Here is a 5,913-nt window from a genome sequence, read left to right as displayed (position 1 = left end):
TAGGTTTGAAAAATACTTCCCTTCCTGCTTTGGAGACAAAAAACACTTCTACTTTTTGTGTTTTGATTATTTATTTTTTGAAGCAAATGACAGCAAGTTACTTAAAAGAATTTTAATGGGCTTTTTTCTCCCTTTTCAAATAAAGGCACAGTATCAGCACATAGCAGTGGATCCTTCAGGAATGCCAGTATTTCTGCAGAGTCTTATTTAAATCAGATAAATAAAGGTGAGAGTAAAGAACGTTTTATTACCTTTTAAGATAGAACTGAAACTTGTATCTCCTGAATACCCCACTCCATGCCAACCACAAGTGAGCCGATGCCTGTAGAACCACTGTTCTTGGAGCTCATGCTTCAATAGATCTGCTTTATACCTTTTGTTCTCTGCCATGTTGGTTCTTGACTGGGTTGTCTATTATCTGAGTTTATCGTATGTAACACATCCAAATTTAGCCTATAATCTCTTTGGGATGGTGATAATAGTTACAAAGTTGGAGTTGAGCAGGTCTCATGGGTTGAGCTGTCTCTGCACTGTCCTGATCTTCTATGGTTCCACGAGGCAAGTGCAGCCTTAGTGTGACTTATTGAAGTCATCTGGCTTTCTCAGTTCTGCTAGTGGAGTACAGCATATTGCATACTGCAGCCTGGTTCTGGACATGTCCTTATGCTGAGGTCTGCGAGAGTATCTTTGAAAAGTAAGAGCTCAAGTTAGCAAAGTCTGTTCTTGACAACCACCAGGGCTTTGTTCAGCTGGAGCTGGTGCAGAAGGTCTGGTGTTGCACCATGCATTGTATGCCAGGCCCATGGCAAAAGCGCAACAGCATGCGGTGGCACATGCTGTCTGTTAATCAATTAGCAATCAATGTTAATCACTGAAGTACCCCAGCAGTTGCTTGCCCAAGGACCTGTTTCTCTGCCATCTGCACAATCTAAAGAAGTGATTGTACAGAAGTTTAAACTGAGTCTTCAGCTTCAGGTTTTAAACCTGAAAGAGTTTCTTCATTTAGTAGTAGGGTAAGGGTAAGGCCAGGAAGGGTAATGATAGGACAAGGGGAAATGGTTTTAAATTGGATGAAAAAAGATTCAGATTAGATATCAGAAAGAAATTTTTTACTATGAGGGTGGTGAGACACTGGAACAGGTTGCCCAGGGAAGTTGTGGCTGCCCCATCCCTGGAGGTGTTCAGGGCCAGGCTGGATGGGGCTTTGAGCAACCTGGTCTGGTGGGAGGTGTCCCTGCCCAGGGCAGGGGGGTTGGAACTAGATGATCTTTGAGGTCCCTTCCAACCCAAACCATTCTATGATTTAGGCTGCAGCCACCGCTCACACCCATCAGCAGGGAACATTCAAGAGTACAAGGACTCAAGTTTGACTGGAAATGTTTCCTGCAACTATTCTATGTTGTGAGCCTTGCAGTGGAAGTTCTTTCCTCTGAAAGCACCAGAAAGCTGTCGTGAACAGAAACAGTGCTTGCCAGGGTCTGTGTACCATGCTGGGGCATAGCTTCTGCCTTAGTGGTGGGTCAGAACCCCTTTAGATAGGTTTGACTTGGGAATTTGTGTGGGTTCTGGTGATGGAACTGCAGCGCTGGACCTGGAGATAGGAGACTGTGAGTTTGGGATATGCTGATGTAAGAGCATAGGATGTGGAGCAAGTGAAAGCTTGGAAAAAAACAGCCTATAGAGGTAATTTGTAGCATGGTGTAAGTGTTACCTTTGTACTGGGATGTCTGGTTTCCAGTACTTGCTGTCTGCTGGATAATCTGGGGCTGGCTATGACACTTGCGTGCCTCTGTTTCCCCACCAAAGGAAGCATAATGCCCCTCTTTTTATAGTGTAGTACCTCTACATGCTACGTGACAGCTCAGTGCTATACTTACACAACAAAAACACAGATTAAAATGCAGTTTAGGCAAAGGGTGAACCCTGCTCTCTCCCTCTCCCTTGTGGGCTGCTCTGGCATCAATAGTGAGCCGGGTAATCACCCTACTCCTCTTTCTCTCTGTCTGCAGACTGGGGTCTTTTTCTCCTCCCTGAAAAACACTGTGTCAAGTTGGTTGTACTGACTTAGGGTACTTGCTGTGATCCAGAAAGAGTAGCAGGCAAATGCATCCTGGAGCTCTGAATCACTAAGAAAAAGCAGGCAGCTTTGTTTTGTTTTTATTCTTGTTTTAGTTAAAAACGCACTTCCCGCCCTAACTTTTGAAGCTTACACGTGGCACAGAGGGGGATCGGTTCCAGTTGATATGAGCCTGGAAGAAGAGAGGGAGGAAATAACTTAATTGCTTTAGACTTCAGTTCAGCTGGAGCCGAGAGGAAAAGAATCAGTGTCCCTCTTTTGGAATTCAGCAAGAAGGTCGTGCTCTTGGTGAGGACAGATCCTCTGCGGATTTTGTGGAGGTACTGTGCGGGGCATACACAAAACAGGTGGCTTTATATTTAAAATAGGAACTCTGCCGTGTCAGTGACAAAAAGCTGTGTTGCTTTCTTGGAATTGTTGCTGCACTTTGATCATACTGTGTCGTGAACAGCATGTTTCTCTCTTTTTTACCAAGAGGGGAGAAATAAGAAATGGGAGGTTTCTGGGCTAAATAACCTGGGCTGGAATGTGCGTGTTGGAGGGTTGTTTTGATGTTTAGTGCTGTAATATGGGGCTTAGAAGATAAAAAAGGGATTGGGTACAGGGGGTGTTATATCAAATTTGGGGACTTTGCCTCTAAGACGTCTGTAGTTGCAGCCTATCTAGCCCTGGTCACTGAAGATCAATTGATGGGTTGAAAACCGGGGGGAGTTAAAAGGGAGGGAGATGAAACACAGGAAAAAAAATGCTGATCTAGGCAGTTCCTGGCTAATTTGAACCAGACCCCTAGGGAACAGGAGGACATTCCCACCTGGAATTCAGATTTTCGGTTGAATGCAGATAAAATTAAAGATTTGTTACTGATAGTGCAGCTCCAGTGTCCTGCAATGAAATGCTGAAGCACACGCTGTCTCTGCTTCTCTTCTGTCAGTTCCAGCAATGCTTTCTTTTGGCATCTCTCGTGGATCTTGCAAACTCTGTTGACAAAAAAGCAATGGGAGGTTGTTTCTTGCCCAAGTCTTTATATTGAGACTATAGCTGCTTCCTCTTTCCTACTCACATTTTCCCATATGGTGACTTTGGAAAATTCCTCTCCGATTTTGTTGGGAAGTGCAGGAAACTCTCGTTGGTAGAGGGTTGCCTGTTGCTCTCTCTAATTCTGCTGCTCACATCTGGAAAGGATCTGGCTTGGAAAGGGGAGACTCGCTCCGAGCTCAGCGCATGTAACGGACATGGCATGAGCCGAGGGAGCCTGTGGGGGCAAGAGAAATGTTCTTCTCCATTCATCTGATTTCCGACAGCAAAGGTGAGTTTTCCAGCACTTTATTTTTTATTTTTTTTTAATGCTGGGTTGTCAGGCAACATCCAGCAGCCTGCCTTTCAGCTGCAGCTTTTAGAAAGGATGTTAAATGTAAGCAACAAACTCAGTTAACCTGTTGATATTGAAGGAGAGGATGTTTTCCCATCTGTGTGTGTATGTCCTGTGAGAATATGCATGGAGAATAATAGACCTAGAGGTGAGATGTTATGAATACGATTCTGTTGTTTATTGAGGTAACCTTAACCCCTGAGAAGCATTCAGTAACTCCTGAAACTTCAGCTTGCTCCTCGAGACCGTGCTGTTTGCAGCACTCTGCCTCTGGTGCTGTGTGGCAGCAAAGTGCAGAAACCAGTGGTGCTTCTGCCTGGGCTCAGAAAGATGCAGCCACAGAACCCCCTGAGCTGCTTTCAGTGTAGCTTCACTCTTTGGGTGGAAGGACCTGACCCCAACCCCACTGACAGCAAGGGAAGAGCACTCTTCCCGAGTGGGTTTTGAGCTACTCCTTTAACAAGGTTTCTTAATAAGGCTTTGGATCGGGCCCTTGGGAATGAGTTTAAATGGAGCGAGTTACTTCAGACTTTCTTTGAACTAAAAGAAAATAAAAATCATGCCTGGTTTTACTGCCTGTGCTCCAGATGTAAGCAGATGTTTCTGTATCCAAAGTGTTTCCCTGTGGCTCCAGAGCAGCATTCACTTCAAAGGCATTGTAGCAGCAGCGTGCATATTGATAACAAGGGGGTGAGATTGCTTCAGAAATGTTAGTGTGCAAGAGAGACAATATTTCAGGTTAATTTTTTAACATCTTTTCAGCTCTATAAGTGGAAAAGTCAGCAAGTTGCAAATGTATAGAGTCCAATACCAACCACGATGTGACTGTGTGCTATGGGAACAGTGTTAGTATTGTTACAGCAGGGCTGATTGTAACCTGTATGTAAGAAGGTTTCTTTAGTTTCTTTTTTAAGTCTCTATCAGGGTAAGCTGATCTACAGGAACAATATGTTGTTAGAGATCTCATATATCATAGTTGCTGAGATTATTTTTTGAGATTATTTCTGCTAAAATTTCTGAAATGTTTTTTAAGATTATGTCAGCAAATACTAAGGATTTTACTAATCCACTGTTGGCATACTCATATGGCCAATTTTTATCTCGCTATTAATATCCAGCTGCCATATAAGGAACACCAGCTGATCTCTGGAATGTTTTATAATGGAGATTAATTTCATTACATTCAGCTTTTACAGATATGGAAGCTGTGGAATAGTGGAGCAGAGAGATTCACGTAAACAATGTTAAATGCTTAAAATCACCCAGCATGCTGGTAGCAAAGACCAGGACCAAAGCAAAACCATCCTTGTCTTGGGATGCTCTGTCCTGTAGTCCCACCTTCTCCCATTCCTTCAAGTATGTCAGTTTAAAGAGATTATTTAAGGTTTTTGTGACTGTGACCAAGAGCAGGATCTCTCCAATATTTCCCAAGCACCCAAAGTTTGTGAGAGCCCCAGAAAGAGTTTCAGCTGGTGCAATGGAGCAAAGCCCCGTGGATGTGAAGAGGGATGTGTCAGTTCTGACGGCTGCCAGTCTTGGTTCTGATGCAGAGAAGGAACCTGGGCTGGCAGAGGTGAACAGAGTACTTAGTTCATATTAATGTTGTGAATCCATTGGGCTTTTTCACCTTAAATATCAGCCTAAATAAGAATGTCTCGTCACTGTTGAATACTTCTGCAAAGAATAGCCAAAAGTATAAAAGACGAGCCCTTAGTGCAAATCGTTATGAGTGAAACCTTAGAAGGGCATGAAATGTGAGGGAGGGGGCTGGGTGAGGGCCAGCTGGCGGGCCCAGGAGATACTCAACTTCTGTTTCTATTATTTTAACCTGCTGCCAGAAAAAGGCTGGACGTTAGCCAGGCCTCTACAGTTCAGATCAGCACTGTCCAAAATCAATAGGAAGCCCATTATTGTTTTCAGTAGCCACGAGATCTCGTTATTGTTCGATGGAGGCGAAGCAGCCCCTCGAGAGGCGTCCTGAGGGTGTGAGTCACCCCCTTTCCAGCACGCCTTGTTTACATTCACCACAAGAGTTTCTTCCCTATGCAAAATGGTGAGGAACAGTGCAACCAACAGTCCCATACGAATAACATTGCATAACCTGCTCTACAGATCTCCAGGATCATCTGGCATTTCTCAATACGAAAAACAACACCAAAAAAAAAAAGGGCAATAAATCACTTGAGGGAGTCGGGGAGGGTGCGGAGGATGCTGCCAGGCCCGAGGGGCAGCCCCGGGGCCGGTCGCATCCCGGTCCCCGAACCGCCTTGTGAGGAGGTGACAGAGCCCAGGGGAGGCGGCGGGTGACAGCGCCCTGGGGGCGGCGGGTCTGGCGCCCTGGGGCTCCGGCCGGCCCCGGGGCGGGAGGTGCGGGGGGTCCCGGCCGGGCCTGACCCCTCGCCCTGCTCTCGGCTTTCAGGGGCGATGCCGGCCGGCGGCCGGGCGCTGCTGGCGCTGGGGCTCCTGG

At 45.7% G+C, this 5,913-nt stretch overlaps 1 long non-coding RNA gene across 1 annotated transcript; it reads left to right on the top strand.

Annotated features, from left to right (window-relative positions):
- Positions 1 to 2,053: 2,053 nt before the first annotated feature.
- LOC106886432 lies at positions 2,054 to 5,913 on the top strand. Its single transcript, XR_001411655.1, has 3 exons — positions 2,054 to 2,397; positions 3,258 to 3,383; positions 5,866 to 5,913. It is a non-coding gene; the product is annotated as an uncharacterized LOC106886432 (long non-coding RNA).

This window comes from Calidris pugnax, unplaced genomic scaffold (assembly GCF_001431845.1).
Source record: "Calidris pugnax isolate Ruff unplaced genomic scaffold, ASM143184v1 scaffold18, whole genome shotgun sequence".
NCBI lineage: Eukaryota > Metazoa > Chordata > Aves > Charadriiformes > Scolopacidae > Calidris > Calidris pugnax.
This window is presented reverse-complemented; position numbering and strand designations above follow the sequence as displayed.